Source organism: Schistocerca cancellata, chromosome 2, assembly GCF_023864275.1.
Source record: "Schistocerca cancellata isolate TAMUIC-IGC-003103 chromosome 2, iqSchCanc2.1, whole genome shotgun sequence".
Classification (NCBI taxonomy): Eukaryota; Metazoa; Arthropoda; class Insecta; order Orthoptera; family Acrididae; genus Schistocerca; species Schistocerca cancellata.
The window spans coordinates 253,291,577-253,318,795 of NC_064627.1; the positions used below are offsets into that span (position 1 = coordinate 253,291,577).

The 27,219-nt window shown below is 43.3% G+C and overlaps 1 protein-coding gene across 2 annotated transcripts in view; it reads left to right on the forward strand.

Annotated features, from left to right (window-relative positions):
• Positions 1–27,219, forward strand: part of LOC126161581 (Ig-like and fibronectin type-III domain-containing protein 1) — a 666,669-nt gene that overhangs the window by 139,384 nt on the left and 500,066 nt on the right. For both annotated transcript variants that reach the window (XM_049917526.1, XM_049917527.1), the window contains exon 2: positions 20,776–20,821. The gene's annotated coding sequence lies outside the window, so the exon portion shown is untranslated. The remainder of the gene's footprint in view (positions 1–20,775; positions 20,822–27,219) is intronic.

Sequence of the window (27,219 nt, forward strand, 5' to 3'; positions counted from 1 at the left end):
GATCTGCAACGTTTCAAATTGGAAACGCCAAGCTGCACTTGCCAGAAATTGCAAGAACAGTACTAAAAGGATTAAGACGGTTATGCACATGAATCATTTCTACAACATATCTTCTCAAATTTAGATTATCTTTTGCTATGTAAGAGAACCGTGACCGCAAGAAAGATCTCAAAACTTGTATTTTTCAATTAGATCCTCCTTCCACCAGCCGAACGTGGGAACAGCGCCGAGTAAGAGGCATCCGCTGACCGACAGATCGTGGTGTGTACTGGCCTTAATAACACGTATCTTCTTTTAATGAGTTTTCCTTCCACTCCGATTAATTCCCTCCAAACAGTAATTAAGATCGAGGCACGTTCAGAGTGCCAGATTCGACAGCGGCCCTTTTTATCCGGCGAGCGCAGCGGCACGTAGCAGACGGCGCAGGAAGCAGCGCGCTTAATGCCCCTTAATTACGACGCCTGCGCCCCTTTCATTGCCCCTTACGCCAGCAAAACAGCCAATTGACTGGCCGCCCGAAGAGGTCTCTGTTGCACGGCGCTATGCCAAGGCTGCCGCTCCGGGTCACTTCACGAGCTGCCAGTGGCACCCGGTGTTCGATCCACGATGCAGCAGTGCTCCCGAATCTGGGTTCTAAAAATCCGATCATGACACGACCCAAAACTCATTGGGCCCTTAACGACCTGTCCACGCAGAGCGTTATCTAAGTACACTTAAGACAAAACAAAACCGACGCACAACGAAAGAAATACCCGAATGGGAATGCAAATCGGTAAAAGTAATGTGCATGTACTGACAAGCAAATAATTACAATTTTTAAAAAAAATCGATGGTATATTCAAGAGAAACAGCTTCAAAAACTGAGCAAGTCTGGCCCTTATGCACATAATTTCTTGCTTTTTTTTCTTTTTTAAAAAAAGGGGTAAATTGTTGTAACCCTTCACGATGATGCAGTTCTGTGGTGTCACGTCGTGAAATTTGTGTAGATCGTTGTTCAAGTGTCACGGAACCCTGTCATCTCAACTTAATTCCACCACGGGGTTTGTTGTTGGCAATACTGACTTTCAGAAGAAATTGCACATTGCATTTAGTTAATAGTAGACGAAGGAACAGCAAACACTTGAAAAACTCTTCCTTACGTTAGTGAAGAAAGGTGTGCACTGTTCAGCAGGTTTGAGCAGAAGTGAAAAAAAAAGATTGTGTGCTATGCCCCAAGTATTCAAGTTGAAATGTTTTCTCGTGGTACACTACATCTGCTCCGTACAGGAGTCCCTCGCAGTAGTTTGAGAACCTTTCTCTGTAATTCTTTTCGTGCTGTAGTAATTCTTTAGTTGCGTTGGTCACAAATTTTCTAATCAGCGTTCTATCAACTACGTACTGACTCCAAACAGGAGTGCTAGTTCTGCAAGGTTCGCAGGAGAGCTTCTGTAAAGTTTGGGAGGTAGGAGAGGAGGTACTGGCAGAAGTAAAGCTGTGAGTACCGGGCGTGAGTCGTGCTTCGGTAGCTCAGTTGGTAGAGCACTTGCCCGCGAAAGGCAAAGGTCCCGAGTTCGAGTCTCGGTCGGGCACACAGTTTTAATCTGCCAGGAAGTTTCATATCAGCGCACACTCCGCTGCAGAGTGAAAATCTCATTCTGGACGTACTGACTCGTTCCAAGTAGCGTTGTCTCTCGTATTCCCACGAAATCCGATAAATAAATAAATGCGCTTGAACCGACATAAGGATAAAACAGAAACATTGATAATACCACATGTATACTAATAACCTCCAACTGTACCTGAGTGCAAAACCGATCACCTAAAGCACAGCTATAGTGTATTTCAAAGATGATTTATGTTCATTTTCAAAATGGGTACATAATATAGGATTAAACCTCAGTGCATCCAAAACCAAAGCGGTCATGAATGGTCATTCTAGACGCAATAGCCCGGAATTTCGTGTATTTATACAATTTTTTAATCTTAAGTGAGACAATCATAAATTTGAATGAATGCTTGGTGTCTGTCCTGCGTGAATCTCATGGAGGACGTGGATGGTGTAATATTAGTATCTGTTTCGATAGCTTAAATAAACTTACATTCGATAATCTAACCATGAAGGCTCATAAAAGCCTTCTTAGATCATCGTTGAGCAGCGACCACCTGATATTTCAAAGAATATCTTACGCGCCACGGCGCAGAATGCGAATTGCTCATAAATTGTTTCGATAGCGATATTTTGTGTTTCTTATTTTTTGACAGCTGAAGAATTGTAATCCTCTTCTGTTACCACAATCCTGATATACTTTTTAAAGACGGCAGACGTGTATGTCGCGCGGTCCGTAATCACTAATTAGTTATTATAAAATATTGCTATTGTTCAGTGCTATGTAAGAATTTATGTGCGCATCTATGATGAAATATCGATGATAGAACATTATAACTGTACGGAGCCTATTGTTAGCAATACTGACTAAGGTAATGAAACTGATTATTGTGCTCTCAAATGCTGTAGTGTCTGATTATTACTTAAAGAAATTCTGTGCTATCCATCTCCTATTAATGGCAACAGAAATAACGGTGTTTTTATAGTTTTCATACAGCTACCAGGGACCGACTCCATGACGGCAAACGTCGTAGTTAAGGCAGAAGGCCCATTGCCATTTACCTTGTTTGTGATTTAAATCCAATTTCTTTTAACGTGTGGTGTAGTATAGCAAAGAAAATTTCCAGCCTTGTGTGGTCCCTTAGGTTTCTCTGTTCGTAGTTGTTATGTCTCATATCCGGTTGTGGTCGAAAATGATCACGACACAAATAAATTAAGTGGCAGTGCGAACTCTGTTCTTGATCTTGAGAACGCCACGCCTTCTGCAAACGATTTCAGGTGACATATAAAGTATTACATACAGTACTTAAGTTTTTTGAAAAGCCTTTGCTTTTCCCGGCAAGAAGTGGTGCAAAAATCACAACAGATTTCTGAATCTTAACAAAAGAATAATAATTTAATCAAAATATTAACATTAAAAAAAGTCACACCTGGCGCCCGAACTACAAATGTTCCGTAGAAGAGTCCCTAGCTGGAGTTTGAGAACCTTTCGTTGTAATTCTTTTCGTGTTATAGTAATTCTTTAGTTGCGTTTTTCACAAATTTTCTAATCAGCTTTCTATAAACTATGTATTGACTCGTTCCAAGTAGCTTTGTCTCTCGTGGTCCCACGAAATCCGATAAATAAATAAATGCGCTTGAACCGGTATAAGGATAAAACAGGAACATCGATAATACACATGTATACTAATAACGTCCAACTGTACCTGAGATCAAAATCGATCAACTGAAGCACAGCTATAGTTTATTTCAAAGATGATTTGTGTTCATTTTCAAAATGGTTACATAAAATAGGATTAAATCTCAGTGCATCCAAAACAAAAGCGGTCATGAATGGTCATTCTAAACGCGATAGCCGGGAATTTCGCATATTTCTACCATTTTTTAATCTTAGACAAACATAAATTTGAATGAATGCTTGGTGTCTGTCCTGCGGGAATCTCAAAGCAGTGATCATAGAGGACGTTGACGGGGCTGCGGATAGGTGGCGCTAGGTGGGAATTTGGATCGCCCGGGAAGTATGCCGAAGAAGTCTGAGCGGTTGCAATAAACACTGTATCCTGGTGTCGCAGTGGTTAACGCAAGTGCCTAGTAAGAAGGAGATCCTGGATTCGAATCCCGGTCCTGCACACATTTTCGCTCGTAGCCGCTGATTTCGCATAAAGTCACAATTCAGCTGGCATTAATAGTCCCTTTCCTTTCCACTTTCAATTTATATAAAATATTTCTCTCACTCTCCATGAGTCTAGGAGAAATAACAGAAACTTAAACAGATCTGAGCACATATCCATAACCTACAAAAAAAAAAAAAATCTCTCCGCGCTCTGTACAAATATAGCAGGCCCTCCCCTTTTGACCTGTAAAGACTTTGTACAGGCTCTTGTAGTTCTGGTTGTTGATTACAGTGATGTTATCCCGCAACATCTCTCCCAAGAAGGCTTCCGATGCGCGGAGCTGGTACGTCTGCGTACGATATATTTGTTACATTCGACATTTTGCACATTTTTTCACCACCCTATGCGCAGCTACCCCGCTTTCGTGCAGGCAAGCGCAGATATGTCCACACAATTCAGACGACGTAGTCGTTCCTAAATAATCGTCATGTGTGTTGAAAGCTAAAAAAATTCTCAGTTACTCTTCAGTCTCAATCGCACTTTGTTAATTACATGACAGGTAACGCACTCTCTAGATTATCTTCAGGTCCAAGAAGTTGCGTGAGCAACAGATCTGGTCTATATCAAAATCTGATACCACATTACTGTACCCTGATGTGAGAGTCTGTCAAGACAATAGGGGTTACTGACGCAAGAACTTAGATATGAAGATGATACAGAGAGATCGAAACCGGTGATATAATTTAAAATGTGCAACCGAGACGGAAGAATAAATGAGAATTGCTTTAAATTTCTACAAACTCTGTCTCTGCTAGCGATTTATCAAATGGTTCAAATGGCTCTGAGCACTATGGGACTCAACTTCTGAGGTCATCAGACGCCTAGAACTTAGAACTACTTAAAACTAACTAACCTAAGGACATCACACATATCCATGCCCGAGGCAGGATTCCAACCTGCGACCGTAGCGGTCGCGCGGTTCCAGTCTGTAGCGCCTAGAACCGCTCGGCCACACCCGGCCGGCCGACTTATCAATGTATAGATCAATCATTTCCCACCTCCGCCTTATCACTCTTGTCTGAACAGGAAAGCAGGATCTCTCGTTCCCATTAGGACGAAATGGTTTTCCATCTCATTCCGGGTTCTCTAAGTGCTGTTCAATAGATAGAACACGGCTCGGGAATGATCATCCTCATTTTACATGAGAATTTAATAAAATTTCCAGCTTCAAAAGATAGCTGAAACAGTAATAACAACTGCGTTCGCTATGTAGGCAGTCCTTACCCCATTGTAAGTAAGCTGAATTCTTTTCAGCTGCAGCTTCTCATTACACAAAGCACTTAACTGGTACAATTTTCTCTCTCTCAGAACTCTGTGTCATAAAACTTTTACTGTGAACATCTACAAATACATTTCTACTGACTCTGTTACAATTGTAAAAAATAATTAGCAGACTATCAGTGTCAGTAGTATTACTGCTACTCGTTGTTTCTACAAATAGCACGTGATACACGCAAATCGTCTTTCAGATCTTTGTAATTCTATTTCTACCATTTTATTACTATTTATCGTATTATCGTTGAAATTGTCATCGTAGCTTAAGCAAGTGCCACGTAAGAAGTATTGCATGGTTGAAACTCTGGTCCAGTTAAATAGAGGACCTGACGAGTACTAATCTGATCAGGTTAATACACTCCATCAAAAAAGAAATACAAGAAAATGATGCTGATTTTTTATTACTCCTATATTTATACGTTATTTTTCTTGTCTTTTCAATCACAAACAGACACCACAAATAAAAATTTTTCGTACTGTGTAACGTTGTTGCTTTAATTTGCGGTGAAAGCGGTACTGATAGACAATAAAAGCGGTTTAAAAGCTGTGAGCTGTCTGGGGAAGTTAACCTTGCATTACTGCGCAAGTGTTTCACCAGGTATCCAGTCTAGCTTACCAAATTCCCAACCAGACTAACATTAATTATAATATTTTAAGAGCCATACGACATCTGGTGATATATATATATATATATATATATATATATATATATATATATATATATATATATACTCCTGGAAATGGAAAAAAGAACACATTGACACCGGTGTGTCAGACCCACCATACTTGCTCCGGACACTGCGAGAGGGCTGTACAAGCAATGATCACACGCACGGCACAGCGGACACACCAGGAACCGCGGTGTTGGCCGTCGAATGGCGCTAGCTGCGCACCATTTGTGCACCGCCGCCGTCAGTGTCAGCCAGTTTGCCGTGGCATACGGAGCTCCATCGCAGTCTTTAACACTGGTAGCATGCCGCGACAGCGTGGACGTGAACCGTATGTGCAGTTGACGGACTTTGAGCGAGGGCGTATAGTGGGCATGCGGGAGGCCGGGTGGACGTACCGCCGAATTGCTCAACACGTGGGGCGTGAGGTCTCCACAGTACATCGATGTTGTCGCCAGTGGTCGGCGGAAGGTGCACGTGCCCGTCGACCTGGGACCGGACCGCAGCGACGCACGGATGCACGCCAAGACCGTAGGATCCTACGCAGTGCCGTAGGGAACCGCACTGCCACTTCCCAGCAAATTAGGGACACTGTTGCTCCTGGGGTATCGGCGAGGACCATTCGCAACCGTCTCCATGAAGCTGGGCTACGGTCCCGCACACCGTTAGGCCGTCTTCCGCTCACGCCCCGACATCGTGCAGCCCGCCTCCAGTGGTGTCGCGACAGGCGTGAATGGAGGGACGAATGGAGACGTGTCGTCTTCAGCGATGAGAGTCGCTTCTGCCTTGGTGCCAATGATGGTCGTATGCGTGTTTGGCGCCGTGCAGGTGAGCGCCACAATCAGGACTGCATACGACCGAGGCACACAGGGCCAACACCCGGCATCATGGTGTGGGGAGCGAACTCCTACACTGGCCGTACACCACTGGTGATCGTCGAGGGGACACTGAATAGTGCACGGTACATCCAAACCGTCATCGAACCCATCGTTCTACCATTCCTAGACCGGCAAGGGAACTTGCTGTTCCAACAGGACAATGCACGTCCGCATGTATCCCGTGCCACCCAACGTGCTCTAGAAGGTGTAAGTCAACTACCCTGGCCAGCACGATCTCCGGATCTGTCCCCCATTGAGCATGTTTGGGACTGGATGAAGCGTCGTCTCACGCGGTCTGCACGTCCAGCACGAACGCTGGTCCAACTGAGGCGCCAGGTGGAAATGGCATGGCAAGCCGTTCCACAGGACTACATCCAGCATCTCTACGATCGTCTCCATGGGAGAATAGCAGCCTGCATTGCTGCGAAAGGTGGATATACACTGTACTAGTGCCGACATTGTGCATGCTCTGTTGCCTGTGTCTATGTGCCTGTGGTTCTGTCAGTGTGATCATGTGATGTATCTGACCCCAGGAATGTGTCAATAAAGTTTCCCCTTCCTGGGACAATGAATTCACGGTGTTCTTATTTCAATTTCCAGGAGTGTATATATATATATATATATAACAGAATTTAAATAAAAAGAAATAAATCAGTTTATATTTGGAAACTTATTTTAACATTGATCATTGAAATTTCAGCATATTAAACTTGAGTCGTAACTAAGTTGGTGCCTTGTTTAGGATTGTGAAAATGTGAGATTGTAATCTTACGGAACACATCAAATATGGAGCCAAGATTGGGAGACTGCATACAACACTGCATTCATAAAATAACACACGAAGAACGTTAAAACATATGCAAGAGGAAATTAACCACAACCAACCGATTCAATTTTCACCCAAAGAAATTACGTTCGTAGCACAATCCTGTCCATCATGTAATTACCACACACTGGTATACTAAATTCATACTAACTCTCTGTGAAATCTTCCCAAAAAGAATAGCTGAGGGCTACTTTGATGATTACACCACATGCTTCACGTGGTCAACTTGGTTTACACAAAGCGTGTAACTCCACAATAATTTTGATAATTAAAATAAATTAGATCGAAAAGCAATTTACAAAAGAAAAACCTCGAACTGGTTACTAACGTCTTACTATTAACCTGATGGGTCAAACAATTATATAAGCACGTGGTAGTGGTCTCACAAAGTACACCCCACGTGGGTTGAACATAAAGAAAAGTTGCTATATTGAAAAATATTGTCAAGACGAGATGTTATAATCTCACGCACACTCGCATTTAAGATTGATGATCTTAGTTAGAGTTACTGATCAACACGTGGTTCCACTTTACTCACAAAGTAGTGACAAAGCAACTACTGGAAAATGTTCTAAACTTCACACTCGAAATACACTGCGTTGCAATTTAAGATAACATTAGATATTTTAGAGCTAAACCTGAAATAAAGGTGATTAAATTTTCAGTTAGGCTGAACTTAAGAAATCCATTGTCCTACGGACTTAGCAGACACGCGCTTAGCCGGAGATCTTACCACTTCAGACGCTCGCCATGGACAGACTGACCTGGTCCCTTTCTGAGGGTCGCTCACAAATACAAACGGAAGTGGGCAGAGGGGCAGCTTCCTATACCAACATGACAAGAGACGGACAGGACCATACTAAGGATAGAAACCTCTTTGCTTAAAGAAAGCGTAGCTACCTGTTCCGACTTTGGTCCTACTGTTCTCTAGCAGACAGGCTTGTCTGCTACCCTCAAGCATGCAACTAGGAATACATTTGCTCATTCATCCTCTCACACAGAAGGGAAGGGGGATGACAGTATCTTATCATATATAGTATATAAAAGAAAGCGGATGTAGGTTCCGTATGAGACTGTGTGACATGAATTACATATAAACTGTGTTTTAAAGTGTAGTAGTGTGACAGATCGTTCTTGTTTATGTGTAAAAGTAACACGTTCCACTACTCAGTCTCCTCCGAGTTAGTCAGAAACGCCACAGTAAATTTTAGAAGAGGAATTTATGCCGTAAATGACAACAGATTTAAGAAATTAACATGAAAGGAATCCAACAGAGACCTTTCAACTGGAGACTGAACAATGAGAAGAACTGTGAACAGGAAACCGGCCTTGATTACGTTGTGCTCTACTGATCTCTAATTAACTCATCAATTTCGCAAAATGAAATAAATAACGGTGAAAAAAGAGGAGTAGCCACCCCATAGTAGCTGCTATAACGAAATCTTGCTGTCTGACCGGTCAGACGGCGTTGTGCAGAAATGTAGTTGGAATTCCCCTGCAGAAATATTGAGCCATGGTGCCTCTATAGCCATCCATAATTGTGAAAATGTTGCTGGTGCGCAGAGTTTTGTGCACGAACCGAGCTCTCTATTGTACAGGGTTATCTGAGCGGGTAAATGGTTCAAATGGGTGTGAGCACTATGGGACTTAACATCTGAGCTGATCAGTCCCCTAGAACTTAGAACTACTTAAACCTAACTAACCTAAGGACATCACACACATCCATGCCCGAGGCAGGATTCGAACCTGCGACCGTAGCAGTCGCGCGGTTCCGGACTGAAGTGCCTAGAACCGCTCGGCCACCACCCTTCCACAATGCCTTGTTGACAACTTGGGTTCATGGCTTTGTGAGGTCTACGCTGTTACCAACTGAAATGGGGAAAATTGAAAGAAAATCAGCCCTCGGTCACTATTTTTAACAAATTAACTGTGGTGTCACCGCCAGACACCACACTTGCCAGGTGGTAGCCTGTAAATCGGCCGCGGTCAGGTTGTATACGTCGGACCCGCGTGTCGCCACTATCAGTGATTGCAGACCGAGCGCCGCCACACGGCAGGTCTAGAGAGACTTTCTAGCACTCGCCCCAGTTGTACAGCCGACTTTGCTAGCGATGGTTCACTGCCTATTACGACCTCATTTGCCGAGACGATAGTTTAGCATAGCCTTCAGCAACGTCATTTGCTACGACCTAGCAAGGCGCCATTATCAGTTACTATTGATATTGTGAATCATGTACCGTCAAGAGCGACGTTCATCATTAATGGATTAAAGTTAAGTATTCCACCAGCTACGTCCGTTTTTTTTCTAAATTATAATTTCCTTGTCATGTTCCAGACCTCACGCCAGCCTGCGTGAGCTAAAACGCGTGCATTTCGGCCTCCTTTAGTAAAACAGTGTTGGCTCTCCTGCCAACCACAACATTAACCTCGTTTCGTCACTGCTAGGAGTGTCTTCTTCAGATTTTGAATCAAAGAATGGTCTATATTCTATAACATGGTCACAGAATTACGACTAAAAACGTATGATAGAATATAAGTACGGAATCGTCGTGGAAGACTGGCAGTACTTATATGTCATTTACAAAATAATACTCGTAAATATGCCGAAAGGGCATTAGTCACAAACATATTAAAGATAAAGAAAAATGTGATGGCGAGCCACTAAGGGCTGCTCGTTACTTCCGTGGTGCAGGCTGCAAGACGGACTCATCTGACAAGCTCACAGTTTTCCAATCCTCTCCGGTCCATCCGATTTCATTACGAGCCCAAGAGAGGCGTTGCAGGCGATGTCGTGCTGTTAGCAAAGGTAGTCGCGTCGTTTGTCCGCTGCTATAGCCGATTAACGCCAGATTTCGCCGCACTGTCCGAACGGATACGTTCGTCGTACGTCTCACATTGATTTCTGTGGTTATTTCACGCAGTGCTGCTAGTCTGTCAGCACTGACAACTCTACGCAAACGACGCTGCTCCCGGTCGTTAAGTGAAGGCCGTCGACCGATGCGTTTTCCGTAGTGAGAAATAATGCCTGAAATATGGGTATTCTCGCCACAATCTTCACACTGTGGATCCCTAACGATTTCTGCAATGGAGTGTCACATTGGTGTCTAGTTCCAACTACCATTCCGTATTCAATGTCTGTTAATTCCCGTCGTGCGGCCGTAATCACGTCGGAAACCTTTTCGCCTGAAGCACCTGAGTACAAATGACAGCTCCACCAATGCACTGCCATTTTTATAAGTTGTGTACGCGATCCTACAGCCTTCTGTATGAGCATATCGCTACCCCATCTTTGTCACTTCAGTTTATATCTCCCTTCCTGAGTGAATCTGACAGGAACAAGGCGAAAGGCTTCCAAACTCAACAGAAGAAAAGAGGCTACCCACGATGAACTATTGTACCTGAAACAACCTCTTTTTGTAGCTCTTGTGACAAATCAAATGTCTGTCTCAAGCTGAACAACCTCAAGAGAGAATGTCGCCTGTATTCGCTGCATCGGATGCTTGGTCCTTTGTAGTAGGAGACGCATGGCCAACCTGGTCCCTAGATTAGGAGGCCCAGTTGCTGGAACAGCGTTACTCCCTACTGATTTCATTAGCTCTGCCGCAGGCTTGCGGTCTCCGTGAACCGCCCACAGGGTCTGCTAGCAGGTACTTGGACGCTGCGGCAAATTAGGAACAGGTCTGTCAGTGGGGGACTTCCGTGTACCGCGAACACACTTCAGCCAAGTTGTGGTCGAACTGACAAATTTAAATGGTGCATCTTAAATAACAAGCGTGCAAAATAGGGGTAAGGAAGACTCACTTGTCCTTAAACCGGAAAGTTTAATTGTTCAAAACTACGTCTCGTTCCTTGCGGTTTTAGGCTAGACTATGAAGAGAGTTTAGAGACGATAAAAGAAAATGCTAAATAGAAAACACGCGCACGCACACAATCATATATAATACTTAGAAAATATATTTTTGTACAAAAACACATTTTTTAAAATGGAACAGTGCCTACTGACATTAAGAAAGAAAAGTTAAAGTTGCTACACCAAGAAGAAATGCAGATGATAAAAGGGTAAGGTTTCTCAGGGATCGGATAAAGGGTAGAGCCACGGGTCGTAACACATCTGAAATGTAACGTTCACTGTTCAAAGTGCCGCCAATGAAACCAAGAGGTGACCGAGACGTGTAACCAATGGTACCCCATACCATCACGCCGGGTGATACGCCATTATGGCGATGACGAATACACGCTTCCAATGTGCGTTCACCGCGATGTCGCCAAACACGGATGCGACCATCATGATACTGTAAACAGAACCTGAATTCAACCAAAAAAATGACGTTTTGCCATTCGTGCACCCAGGTTCGTCGTTGAGTACACCATCGCAGGCGCTCCTGTCTGTGATGCAGCGTCAAGGGTAACCGCAGCCATGGTCTCCGAGCTCCGAGCTGATAGTCCATGCTGCTGCAAACGTCGTCGAACTGTTCGTGCAGATGGTTGTTGTCTTGCAAACGTCCCCCACTGTTGACTCATGGATAGAGACGTGGCTGCACGATCCGTTACAGCCACGTGGATAAGATGACTGTCATCTCGACTGCTAGTGATACGAGGCCGTTGGGGTCCAGCATGGCATTCCGTAATACCTCCTGAACCCACAGATTCCATATTCTGCTAACAGACATTGGATCTCGACCAACGCGAGCAGCAATGTCGTGATACGATAAACCGCAATCGCGATAGGCTACAATCCGACCTTTATCAAAGTCGGAAACGTGACGGTACGCATTTCTCCTCCTTACACGAGGCATCACAACAACGTTTCACCAGGCATAGCCGGTCAAATGCTGTTTGTGTATGAGGAATCAGTTGGAAACTTCCCTCATGTCAACACGTTTTAGGTGTCGCCACCGGCGCCAACCTTGTGTGAATGCTCTGAAAAGCTAATCATTTGCATATCACAGCATCTTCTTCCTGTCAGTTAAATTTCGCGACTGTAACACGTCATCTTCGTGGTGTAGCAGTTTTAATGGCCAGTAGTGTAAAATGTAGTGGCGTTTCTTGCAGGATTCTTGTACGAGTCGTTTTGAAGATGCCGTGTTTTGAAAGGTTACCACATCGTTCACTCCATTGCGACTTAGTTAGTGTGTCGCAATCCAAGTATCAGGTTGTGAGTCGACAATGGGATTTACCAACGTAGAAAAAGCTGACATGCTCATAGTGTATGGAAGTGTAGGAAGAATGCAGTTCGTTTTTGTACTGTGTAGGCGGTACGATGTCGCAATAGACGTCATAGATCTCAGCGTGAGCCACGCAAGTGTCCTACACATTTTCCATCGACATAGATTCCATCCCTATCACAGCTCTCTACATCAATAGCTGTTTGGAAGCGATTACGTGAATCATGTTAATTTCTGTCCGTCGGCATTAAGGCAGGTTACTCAAGGTCTATCACGTATCTTGTTTAGTGATGAAGCCATATTTACCAATCACGGACCGGTGAAGCGCAGAAACATGCGCTATTGGCCTGTTGAGAATCCCCGTTGGCTTTGTCATGTGGAATGTCATTGACCGTGGAGTGTAACGTGTGGTATGGGATAGTGAACCATCAGCTTATAGGCCCGTTTTTCATAGACGGGGAACTGAGCGCGTTCCAGTGTCACCCTCCTAACAGACCATCTTCCATGCAAGCTAGAAGACATGCCTCTGCAGCCTAGGAGGAACCTTTGGTACCAACATGATGGCTGTCAACCCATAGTCAACGAAGCACCACAGAATGTCTTCGCAAACTGTTTCCAAATAAATGCACTGGGCGCAGAGGATCTGTACCTCGTCTGACCCATTCCTCGGATTTGACTCCTGTAGACTCGTTTCTGTGAGGATAGCTGAAGGAAACTGCCCACAAGGGTATACTAACTACGCCCGATGACATGCAGCGACGTATTACTGCGGCCTAACGGACATGCCCGCTGAAATCCTAGCCCGTATGCAGCAGTCGTTTCATACCAATCTGGAAGCGTGTATTGCCGCTGCCGGTGGTCATTTTGAAAAGAACCTTTCATGGTCAATTGTCTCGTTGCTGGTTGGAATCTATGCACTAGTATACGCATTTGCGTTGCTCTTTAGATCGTACTGCCACAAGTATTGTACAAGTGTCGGCGCGGGAACTTCTCAAAATACGATATGTCGTAAACGACTCGAACTAGAATCCTCCAACAAATACCACTGACATTCTAATTTGCCTACTTTTACCTTGTTATTGTCAATACGCATTGTTCCATTTAAAAACTGAATATTTGCACAAAAACTACAGTTTATAAGTATTGTTAAAATCTGTTGATTGGTTTAAAATGCGACCTCCTGACTGCCAATCCATTCTATGAAAACCGCATATAACTATCACCTTCCCGCCGGTCGGTGCGGCCGAGCGGTTGTAGGCGCTTCAGTCTGGAACCGCGCGGCCGCTACGGTCGCAGGTTCGAATCCTGCCTCAGGCATGGATGTGTGTGATATCCTTAGGTTAGTTAGGTTTAAGTAGTTCTAAGTTATAGGGGCCTGATGACCTCAGACGTTAAGTCCCATAGTGCTCAGAGCCATTTCCGCAATATACCTTTCCAACGAATGTGCCGTCCACGTTAAAGAGTCCAGAATTCTGTTGTTTTTCTTCTTCACTACAAGGAGTAAGCCCGTCACCTATTCCCATCCTGCCCAGTCGTATTTTTCGAGGTCTTCCACAATCTCATTTTTGATTTGGTTTGTAGTTCGTTGTGATCCAATGCTTGTTTTGTTAGCATTATTTCTGGCATCCTATAGATATTTTGACTCTGTTTAATTCGTTAAGTGAGAGAATTTTCAAATGGCTCTGAGCATAATGGGACTTAACTGCTGAGGTCAGCAGTCCCCTAGAACTTAGAACTACGTAAACCTAACTAACCTAAGGACATCACACACATCCATGCCCGAGGCAGGATTCGAACCTGCGACCGTAGAGGTCGCGCGGTTCCAGACTGTATCGCCTAGAACCGCTCGGCCACTCCGGCCGGCAAGTGAGAGAATGTCGAGCTCAGCTCCTTTATCTTTATTCCTAATCTGACCCATCAGACAGGAAGCTTTCGTTCTAGTAGCTACTATGGGGTGGGGACTCCTTTTCTTCAGCACTAGTTATTTCATTTTGGAAAATGGAAAACTTGATTAGAGTTCAGTAGGATACACCTTAATCACGGCCGGTTTCTTGTCCACTGCTCTGCTCAATGTTCGATCTCCAGTACCTAAAATTTTTGTTTGCCAAATTTATTTTCCACCCACGTAAGAGGACACTGTAGGCCACTTGAACGGGTAACCCGAAAATAGTCTAAAAGCATTACTTGTTAATCTTGAGCCCACTTGTTGACATCTCAGCATCTCAAACTCATTTCCATCTGCTAAAAAACACTGCCAGCAGCAAGATAATTTGTAGTAAGACATGTTTTTCGAGAAATAATGTAATTTTGAATCGCGTAAATTGAAATACATTCAGTGCTGACAGTCCACATCGAAAGGAAGTCCTTCTACAATACACAATTAAGCAGCACCTGGCAAATTTCCGAGCTGAAAGTCTAACTCAGCTAACTGAAACAGTTAATGGCCAGTTAGATCGAAACTATGTTTATTCGTTCTAAGAGAGGAAAGATTTAATATTCCACCCACTCTCTACAAAATAACATTAAAAACTTCACTCGGAACAGTCAGTCTCTTCTATGAAGCATTAGCATAATCCTTCCCTCAGTATGACATTTGCCAGAAACAGCCGCCTGTGGTACACACCAATAAACTCAACAACGACAGCTACGAGACGACAATTGTATCGATTGTCTGGTATACACTGACTACACAGAACCCGTGCATTCGTGTGGACTGTCAAGTATTCTCTTACTCATACTCATTTACCTGTTACTTCCACGAGGCTTCCCACCTCGATTTTGTTGCAGATCCCTGCCCCCCCCCCTCCCCTCTGCCGTTGCTTTATCTTCTTCCTCTTGCTGCGTGGAGTTACTAGTCACGCAGGTAGCAGGTCTGGCCATCTCGTGTTACTTGGTTGGTTGCCCAGCCCACTGACGAATGTTATCAGACTCCAGCCCTACCGCATAGAACCTTCTTGCAGATTTCTGGAATCTATCTTTGAGCGACTAAATTTCGGCAGTCCTTGTCGGTGCAGCGCCAGGCGAAGGATATTGTTCTGCACCGTTTGTAGCATCTTCAGTATAGTTGCGCTGTACCAAAACCACGGTTCTGTTGTAAATAGTAGGATTCCGCTAGTATTGGTGGCTTTGGGGGAAAGAAACATAAATGAATATGTGAGAGAGAAACCGGGAGCCGATGACTGCTCTTTCTTTGTTTGTATGTTCTGCACATAACGAGAACCACAAATCTTCAGTGTTACCCCACTGCATGTAATATAAATTGCATTTAATAAGCAACAAAAATGATTTCACCACGTAAATTTCGCACTTTTATGCAACTGAAGCAGTTACTTTGATTCAAGCACAATTTACATTGACAAACATACAAAATATGTAATGATTGTTATTTTCTTCTCAATAGAATGCTATTCGTCATCATCATCATCATTATCATCATTATCATCATCATCAAAGGCAAGGGTATCGTATCAATATTCATGAATGGTGAAGTTGTTTGTAAAGAACAGAAACATGTTTCGTGTAAGCTCGATGAAGCACTGAAGCAATATTTGGTACTTGAAATCTTTTTTTTTTTTTTTAAGGAAATTGCGTTTTCTAGCGCTGTGTGATAAATCTGAATTGTTTTATTTTATTTTTACTCCATCATGTCTCTATTTCACGGAACAAATCAACAATTTTCGAATAAAACCTCAATTAAACATTGACAAGTTCAATTTTCCTATCAATACTGTTTATCTTTTAGTGACACATGTAAGAGGATAACTGTGTAGAACAAAAATTGTTCCATACGTTACGCAGCCCTGCACATAACCTCAGTCAGTTTCTAGACGGTTTACTACTTCCAGTTTTTAGGGAGTCTAGTGAGGCAATGATTGCATAAGTAAAGAAAGCGATCGTTATTAGGTAACACTGTAACGCCTGGTACGTATGCAACAAAGGTAATGTGGGTACGACCCTAATTGACGAAAGCTACTATGAAAACTACCGTAGTCTACACTTATCTACGATATCTGTAGCCTACATTAGTTTTACAACTCTACCTGGGATTAAATCAAGCACCATTGTCAGATGGCATACTCCAAGTTAATAGTTTCACAATCTCAAGTTCGTCCCTAATGCTACTGAGGAGGCATTGTCTGAGGAATTTCGCTGATTAGATGAGATTTATCCCTACCACTTTTCTGAATTCGAATAAAATATTACTGTACTCGAAGAAGATCTCATACAAAGGGCAAAACAGCTATTATTTTCAGAATATTTTTGTTTTCAAGACATATCCGTGGATACGTATTTCAAATATGAAGAAAATAAAACAGGAAAACAGATTTTCCTATTGCAGAAATAAGTGAACACATTAAATATTACACTGATACGCTGCTTAACAGCGTGCTGCCCACTTTTGAAACCCAATAAAGTTTGATACTTCGTAGTATGGATTCGAGAAGTCGTAGATAGGTTTCTGGAGGTATGTGGCACCAATTATCTACGTACAGGACACGTGATTCCCATACATTTTGGGCCGTGGTGACATGTCCTACGCAGTAGCACACTCTCAATAACTGATTGTCGCAGGTCGTGTGAAATTAACATTTATTTTTATTCTACACCAAAAATGCAAGATACAACTAAACTGTCCTTCTTGACTGACTATGTCACAGAACTACAGACGACCTTTACGACGAGTTAACGATTGATAAACACTAAGATTATTTAGTCTCTGTCCTTGTACAGATGTACAAAGATAAGGAGTTCCACAGAAAGAATCGCAGTGATTGGGGTCAGTGAAAATTCTTTGCGATCAGAATAATAAACCATAAGCTCATTTAGCACCAGTGCTTATTGATGACAAGACAAATTCCTTTCAGTCGTATAATGAGAGCCATTACTGAGCACAGTTGATAGTCTAAATTCCACAAATGGTTCAAATGGCTCTGAGCATTATGGGACTTAACATCTGAGGTCATCAGTCCCCTAGAACTTAGAACTACTTAAACATAACTAACCTAAGGACATCACACGCATCCGTGTCAGAGACACGATTCGAACCTGCGACCGTAGCGGTCGCGCGGTTCCAGACTGAAGCGCCTAGAACCACTCGGCCACAACGGCCGACTAAGTTCCTCAGAAGAATACCAATCTTGAAGCACGAGAGGCCACTTCGGAGGAGAGAAGTTCCCAGGCCAGTATCTGGCTGGTCGTACTGGCTGTAGTGTGAGGTATTTTGCAAACTGGACAGCTGCTGGAACAGTGAGGTGTAAATCATGATGGTCACTCTGGCTGCAGCGGCTCAACGACCTGAAATGGCGGAGAGGAGCCAAGCGCAGTCCTAAATACACACCTGGCGGAGCAATATCTGCTTGATACTTGATTCATGGAAGCGAAGTAGTGCTTTCGACTGGGGCGCTGCTGTCGGGGATGCTCGCTTTCCCGGTGTCGAGGTTGGAAATATAGCGCTGCATGTTTCCTTGGTGCTGGCTGAAGTTTTGTTTCAAAACAGACTGGCGTGTTTTGAACACAACCTAACTTATTGTGGTAGATACGCCGTGCATGCAGTATTGTGGTCATCGTGGCTTGCAGGCTGAGCGTCCCCTACGGAGCTAGAGCATAGGCGGTTTGTCAACCCTGTCTGTAACGCAGATAGCCGTGTTCGCAGATGAAGGCCTTGGATAGTGCAGATGGTTTGTGAGCGCAGGGGTGGCGCCCTAGAGCATTCCATATGTGTTCCAGCAGGATGAAGTAAGGCGAACCTGGTGACAAGGATTTCAACATGAGTTCAGTATCATGTCCCTCAATGCACTGCAACACTTGTGTGATCTTCTGACAAGTACAGTCATCTGGGTGGAGGATGCAGTCGCTGTCGATGAAGACGTCAAGCACCTGGAAGTGCAGATGGTCCACAATAGTGTTGATGTAGACCACTACTGTCCCCCAATGCCATAATACTGTCCAGACCAGTGTGCGTCCGTGGTACTGTACATGTTTCGGTCAACTTGGATAACGGCATGTCCGGACATGACCACTGACCAGGTATTATCTGACCATTCTACACATTTTAATTGATCCATAGTACAGTCTCGATGATACTGTCCCCTCTGCAGTCATGAGCCCCAGATTCAACAATTAACAGTTCAACAATGTGCGCTGGAAGATGTTCTTCGAAACACTTGTGCCTGCATCAGCACAGTACTGAGTCGTCAGATCTGTCATAGAGCGCTGCATAACCTGCCCCACAAAGCGGGTAAGCCTCCGGCTCCACGTACTGCAGGTGACATGGACGTCCAATAATTTGTCGCCTACTAGTGGTTTCACCATACTTCAACCACTTGCTCACGACAGCAGCGTGCGAGCAGCCGACCTGCTCCGCCTTCTACGAAATGATCTCTTCCAGATGTCGAATCGTAACAATCTGCCCTCTGTCAAAGCTTTCTATATCTGTGAATTTCCCCATTTTCGGCCCGTATCGTCGTTAGAAAGATTCCTCATTCCTCGCTGCTCGCTGTTGTACTTTTCTTACCTGCCGGTATGTAACCTCTCGTCGGGAAGTGGCCATAACGTTTTGGATCATCAGCGTTTATTACAGCTCTTTGAATTGTTTATGGCATTAAAGTTTCGTGTGACAAAGGACTTCCAAGGTTTGTTTCTAGCTCATAATCGCAGCAATGAATACATAAATGGTGTAGCTTCCCTATGAAGTAACCAGTCATTTGTTGGAAACCGAATCTTCTGCCATAGTGCCATTGTCTGTGACATACTGCAATATTGAGGCTTCTCCCCCCCCCCTCTCTCTCTCTCTCTCTCTCTCTCTCTCTCTCTCTCTCTCTCTCCCTCTATGTCATCGCTAATTGAATACCATACGATTTCTCACGTGTGGGGTGAGCAGCTGCAGAGGCTACGGTAACTTCCGCTAAATAAATCAGAAACAACTGTTTGCTAAAAGTAATAGATTCTGAAGAATAAGGGACGAGACAGGAGGAAACGTATACTGAAAATCGCACAGGAAGTTGGCGAATAGCATTTTGGGAGTAAGGCAAAAGGAGATGCTGAAGTCTTTCGGAAACCACTTCTGGATTCAATTAAGAGAATTCCCGTAGAGGTATTTGTGGCCTCGCTGAGTCCATTTCCGAAGTAAACATTCCGATAAGTGGTCCCGGTCTAATGTAAATAACGACCAGCTCCGTCTTGACCCAGATATCGCAGGGTGCAATTTGCGGTGGCCATCATACCGCTGCTGCGGTTAGTCGATAACCTGAAGTCGATGAAATCTGTGTCTCCGCCCCGGACTCAAGGAAAAGCAGACACCACCTGGCAAAATGCAATAGCCCTAAAGCACCGAAAATTAATTATAGATAACCTCGGTATAAAGACTGTGATATCTCAATGAAGCAGACAGCTTTCTCCCATTTTACTAACCACCTTTAACTACATCATAAGTGGGTAGTAAAGTTCTTGAAAACTCACTGCGTGGGTACCAAACCCCTGCGGTCTTATCCTGTAGTAGCACCTTGAAGTGACTTTTCTACCTTTTTAATAATTTCATTCATTTATAATCCTTCTCTGCCAGTCAGTTCTCTCCAGTAAATATAGTGTTCCAGGTACTTACGTATCCGCGATACATTGCTTTGGTTTATCTCAGTGACCATCTCTTACGGGTCAAGAAACACATTTGATATTGTAATCACACTGACAAGGCTTTTATTGTTTGCATAGATTCTCTGGCATTTCCTATAAACCCACCCGTTGATATAGTTCCAGTGCCATCTTGTACTGATACTTTGCTAGTGAGCTCCACATAAACGTTTGGCATTATTCTGAACAGGAGAACCTACAGGAAGTGTTGGAGACAGAAAAATGAAAGAGTATCTACATCTACATCATACTTCGCAAGCTACGTAATGGTGCGTGACAAACGGTACTTTTTGTACGACTAACTTCAATCCTGTTCCCCTTGCGAATATCGCGTGGAAAGAATGATTGTCGGTAGGCCTCTGTATTGGCTTTAATTTCTCGAATTTACTCCTCACGGTCACTACGCGAAATGTTTACTCGTAAGGCAAAGTAACTGGGAGCTCAAAGAGGCGACAACTGAAATAAGAAAACCAGAGTAATAACATTTTTTGACAAGATATATATTTTGATCTGCATACACTTAATCAAACTGGTATTTTATTCAAACTTTATGAAGTGTACATTTGTTTTTGTTTCAGATTCTTCGTACTGTCATTCCCCACCAGACTCGGCAAAATAGAACAGGTAAGAAATTCATCACTTCTCTCTTGCCGTTTGTGTGTGTACTTCCGCATATTCCTCACAGTTATATAAACTGAATCAATTGTGGAGCAGTTTGAGTTTGACACTTTATGGAGACATTGTGCTCTTTGTTGTTGTATCGAAAATTACGATTCATTTGTGGAGCCAATATATGCACTCTTTCCTTCATAGATGTTTAAGGTGAAACGTATATTTTCGTGGGTGTTATGAGAATGTAAAAACAGCACAATAAAACAGCACAATCTGAAACTGATTATGCTGTGGAGCCAGGCTATTGTCACTATCGTGTCAATGCTTTGCTTTCGTTAAAGTTTCTCATGAAGTTTCCAGCAGTGGAAGACGAAAAGTTAGGCAGATAATTACGCTGTGGACAAAGGCAAAATCAGACATCAGTACTATCCCAAGTACCGAGCGTGAAAGTCTACAGTGCACTGACTGATTCACATCACGGTAAAAAAAAATTTACCCAACTGTGCACATTATTTTTGAGTGTTAAGATTTGTATGGTTTTAGTCTTTACCGGTTCCGCTATGTACCTCCATTCCAGTGATTTTCGTTTCGACTGAGGGGTTTCATATGCGACTCAAGTTTCATTCCCAGTCACTATCTTGCCCTCCTTTTGTTTCAGCTGTTTACTGTTCACTTTTCACACTAGGCTACACTCCTTACAAATACATTCAAAAAGGCTTTGTAACATTTACGTTAGATCTTAACGAATTTCTCTTTTACAGAAATGCAGTCTGCATTTTACACTGAAGCGCCAACTAAAATGGTGCAGGCATGCGTATTCAAATAAAGATAGATGTAAACAGCCAAATACGGCGCCTCGGTCGGCAACGCGTGTATAAGCAACAAATGTCTGGCGCAGTTGTTAGATAGGGTACTGCTGCTACAGTGACAGGTTATCAAGATTTAAGTGAATTTGAACGTGGTGTTACGGTCGGCGCACGAGCGATGGATCACAGCATCTCCAAGGTAGCGATGAAGTGGGGATTTCCCCGTACGACCATTTCACGAGTGTACCGTGAATATCAGAAATCCGGTAAAACATCAAATTTCCGAAATCGCTGCGGCCGGAAAAAGATTCTGCAAGAAATGGACCAACGACAACTGAAGAAAATCGTTCAACGTGACAGAAGGGCAACCCTTTCAGAAACTGCTGCAGATTTCAATGCTGAGCCATCAACAAGTGTCGGCGTGCGAACCATTCAACGAAACATCATCGATGTGGCCTTTCAATGCCGAAGGCCCACCCGTGTACCCTTGATGACTGCACGACAGAAAGTTTTACACCTCGCCTGGCCCGTCATCATCGACATTGTACTGTTGGTGACTGGAAACATGTGGCCTGGTGGGACGAGTCTCGTTTCAAATTGTATCGAGTGGATGGATGTGTACGGGTATCGAGACAACCGCATGAATCCATGGACGATGAATGTCATCGGGGGACTGCTCAAGCAGATGGAGGATCTGTAATGGTGTGGGGCGTGTGCCGTTGGACTCATATGGGACTCCTGTTACGTCTAGGAACGACTCTAACAGGTGACACGTAAGTAAGCATCCTGTTGGATTATCTGCATCCATTCGTGACCATCGTGCATTCCAACGGACTTGGGATATTCCACCAGGACAGTACGACAGCTCAAACGTCCAGAATTGCTACAGAGTGGCTCCAGGAACATTGTTCTGATTTTAAACACTTCCGCTGACCACCAAACTCCCCAGACATGAACATTATTGAGAATATCGGAGATGCCTTTTAACGCGTTGTTCAGAAGAGATCTCCAACTCTCGTACTCTTACGGATTTATGGACAGCCCAGCAGGATTCACGGTCTCAATTCTCTCAAGCATTACTTCAGTCATTAGTCGAGTCCATGCCACGTCGTGTTGAGGCACTTCTGCGTGCTCACAGGGGATCAGACGATATAATCCAGGTGTACCAGTTTGTTTGGCTGTTCAGTGTATGTTCTAAATAATAGGTTTTACCTAGTACTTTTAGTTTCTCATTTTTTTAATCTATATTCTTCAGCTTCATCTGATTTAGTTAGACTACTCACCAACACTCTTGTTAGTTTTGTTGATGTTCACGTTACGAACTATCTTCAAGACCGTAGACATTACCTACTTTATATTACGAGCTAGCCTCTGATATTCTGGTAGTTCATTACATGTTTCATAGATCTTTTGAGCTATTCATTTACCGAAAGGATGTGGAACGAGTCAGTTTACGGGATATGTATACATGAGTAGCGTTAACATTAATGAACATATTTTTAGTCCTACTTACCCACCTACACTTAAAAATGATTTTTTTTACAGAGTACACGTTTTTAAATAGAAATTTGTTCATTGGATAGCAACGCTTTTCGAGGAGAAGTGATGTTTACATTTTTAACTCGCTTTTCTGTCAGACAGTTTATGTTACTGGACAAAGATCAAAATTTTCTTTTTACTGCGTACTGAACTTCTTCAATAGCCACTGACAGCCATTAATAATGGTTACTTAAGGTCTTTTATCCTCTGGTGTCGCAGATACGGTGTATTGTGATGTATTGTTACTATTTTTTTCTATTTTTTTATTGAAAACTCCGTGAAAGAGCAAAGGTGAGAAAGCTTTCGGGTGTCCTAAACTCAGAAGACTGACATCGGAGACGCCAATGTTTCGCCACTGTTCGTCCATCGGAGTGCCTATTCTCCTCCATCAGTCGGAATGTGACGATGTGGTTGACGTCACAGGCAGCATCGACAATAGCTCTCTCGCCGCGGGCCCTTCGGCGCCGCTTTTAATCACGACTTATTATTCAGGCTGCGGAAAGAAAAGGACGCGCGACAGGCACTGGGATTGGCGCGTTCCACCGGAAGCGCAGCCTGCGTCTATAGCTGCAGCTGCAGCTGCAGGTGTGGGAGGTTCCGGACTCTCGAGGCGCCGCCCATTGTTTCTCGAAGACCTCGGAGCGTCCTACGCCATTGTGCACCACTGGCTATTTTTCGCCGCTCTCAACAGGTTTCGCGCTGATTACGCTGTGGGGCCAGGCTATTGTCACTGCCGAGTCAATGCTTGCCGTCTCTCGAAATATAAAAAAATCACACAGCAGCTGCTCTTCATTTGCTTGCAGACTCACAAGCTGATCAAAACAAGAAATATGAACCCGTATGAAGTATGCAACAATATGAAACCTTCTGTCTCTCAGTTTACCGTAGTCGATTGGTACATTGTAGTAACACTGACTGATCTTTCGTGCCTTCACACGCACTGTCGTCTTTTCTGTATTTCTGTATTTTTTATTTTTACTCCAACTTTTTCACTGCATTTATCCCGTCCTCCACCTCTGCTGTATAATCCTATATACAAACTATGTCCAGCATCCCCAGTAGCCCACTATAGCTTCTAGTTACGCCATGGAAAAATGGCCCCAATCAATCCACACTCCGACAATGTCTAAAACGGTGCTGCATCGTCAAGAATTACTTAATATTTCAGACGAATGGAGTACACGAAGGTCCTGCAACTACTCCCATTGTCTGACTGAATAGTTCACTACTGCATAGCTCACTGAGGGATGAATAAGCAACAGGGAATGTGAGACTAAAGCACTGCCTGCGACTGAGAAGAACACCTGCGACACGAATGCGGCAGCGAGTAGAGTGTACATTCTGACGAGGTCTGCAACAGAGTAGCAAATGCCGTTCTGAAAATATATTCATGATTGCCATTGAAACATCGTAACAGTGACTGATTTTATGAGATTCTATCGATGTAAATACATTAAATCTCTCACCTTTTCAGCATACTTTTGTAAACAGAACTGCCTAAATCTCTTAGTGATTGGAGTAAAATGTCTGGAGTAACCCCGTAATCGGAACACCTATTGTTGACAATAACATTATCTTCGTACTCTTCAATTTGGTCCGTGTTTGCATAGAAGAAGAACAACAATATGGGAATTGCGAGGCCACCTTGATGCAGAATTGTTATTTGTTTTCTTACTCATTCCCCAAACTAGTTTCAGCGACAAATATCGCCATCATCAGTGGATTCTTTAAATCTTATTTATTTTACTTAATAGCATTTTTTTAAAAACTGTTTCGCTGCTTGCGGCATATTTTCTGTTGCCGTTTTTCTCGGCTTATATCATGTCATCTGCAAGTTCGTTGGACGGCGTGCAGCTAATTTTATACACAGAAAAGCAAAGCTTTCGCACTTTGTTTACGATCCAGAACATCACGTCATTTCTTAAAAACATGCTATAACCTACAATAAATAAGATTTAAAGAACCCACTGATGATGGCGATATTTGTCGCTGAAACTAGTTTTGGGAATAAATCTGTAAACATATAAGAAAAACTGTTATGCATCAAGGCGGATTCACAATTCTCATATTGTGGTTTTTTAACTATTGTTGAATTTCATTTACAAAACACTTTGCTTCAGGTAGCTTTTCGTATTAAAAAATTTGTTCATGTTCTGCCTGATCTGGCATCAACTTACCAATTCAGGAAATAAATTTCGTGTATGAGTCTGCGATAATTGTAGGTGAAAAAAGACGATTTTAGTCACGAAATATTCACAATGGTCGCAAAGTCATAGATGAAATTAATTTCCTTTATTGTTACTTCAGCTTACTGATATTTTCAGAATTCTTCATTTGTGCGTACCATAGACCCGTTACCGTTGTAAAAATAGTTTATCAGTATTGTGGATGGAACTACTAAAACGATTTATTTTTGTTTTATTCAGTTAAAATACCGCGAATGATATGATTCTTTCGTAAATTTCTCATTTACTGTGTAGAAAAAGTTAAAGGAAATGGAAGACAGCAAAGGGGTAACAGTGAAACACAGCAAGGCTGACTATGAAATGTAACAGTGGGGGAAATATTTTTCAGTTCTGGAGAGATACTGACCCACGCATCTTGCAGTGCTACCCAGAATCGTTCCTGTGTTGCTGCTGTTGGTTTCATCCATTGTGTACTGGTATCAGTGTTACCCTATAAATGCTGTGTTGAGTTATCTGGACGTCCGACATTAAAGTGAAAACACAGAATTGTTCATCAAGCCATCAGCGTGCATCGAAAGAGTGGTGATATGGTCTTTTTGAAACGTGGCTTCTCCGCCAGCATACTCTAATACTATAAAGGCATTTAGATGATCTGCAAGAATGCGCAAATGGCGTGAACCTCCTGTTCAACAATGGGGTCTTACTGCAACTTTGTAAACGCGTTCTAGACCATAATTGAGCCACTTTTTCTTCTTGATGGGCAGAACCCATGTTTCCTCGGTGCACCCACCATAGTCTCATATGCCCATCTTCTCTAAACAATTGAAAAATGGGTTCATCAGACCAGGGTACACGCCACCACTGTGTTGTAGTGTAATGATTGCGGCTCCGTGCCAGTCTTTGAGGTCCTCTGTGTTGAGGAGCCAACAAAGGGATACTAGTCGGACGCTGCTGCAGATGCTTCCCTAGGCCTGATGTTATACGTAAAAATCGCGGGCGATCTGATTGATTGTAGACTATCGGTGCCCAATATGATTCTGCGGACGCAACGCGACATTCTTTCATCATACATTTGTGGTCGTTCTGAGTGGCGGTTTACTCGTGTGGAAATATTGTCTAATATATATATATATATATATATATATATATATATATATATATACTACGTTCATGAAAATGTCACCCTAAAATGTCACTATAAAAAATAAGAGAGAAACTGACTACATATGCAACACCGTAAGCGCGCCAGATGCGGATCTACTGTGCCTGCACACCGATAGAATTTTGTTTTACATGCTCGGTAATTCTTAGCGATGTATCGCCCTCTGTTGAGTTGTTATAATGGCTTCATCTCCGCCCCTGGTAGCGGCGTGGTCAGCTCGACGGCATATCTAACGGCCCGGGTTCGATTCCTGGCTAGGTTGAAAATTTTCTGCGCTCAGGGACTGGATGTTGTGTGGTCCTTATCATCGTCATTTCATCCCCATCGACACGCAAGTCGCCGAAGTGGGGTCAATTCTTAAGACTTGCACCAGGCGAACGATCTACCCGACGGGAGGCCCTAGCCACAAGGCATTTCCATTTACGGCTTCATAACCGATGAAGTCTGTTTTTCCCTCTTTATTAGTGCCAGCTATCTCTGGTCTAATGAATCGGCTGAGGCAGGTAAAACCTCAGAAACACCTCCTTGTGTCTCAGTGATAATGTGCCTCAGCCAATTAGAGCAGGAAGGGAGACTATAGTTCAACACTCCGTCATTCCGTCGACATCGAGGTTATTGGAGCACAAGATCGGATTGTTTCAAGAATGGAGAAGGAAATCGACAGTGCCCTTTCAAACGAACCAGCCTGGCATTCGCCTGGAGCGGATTAGACAAACC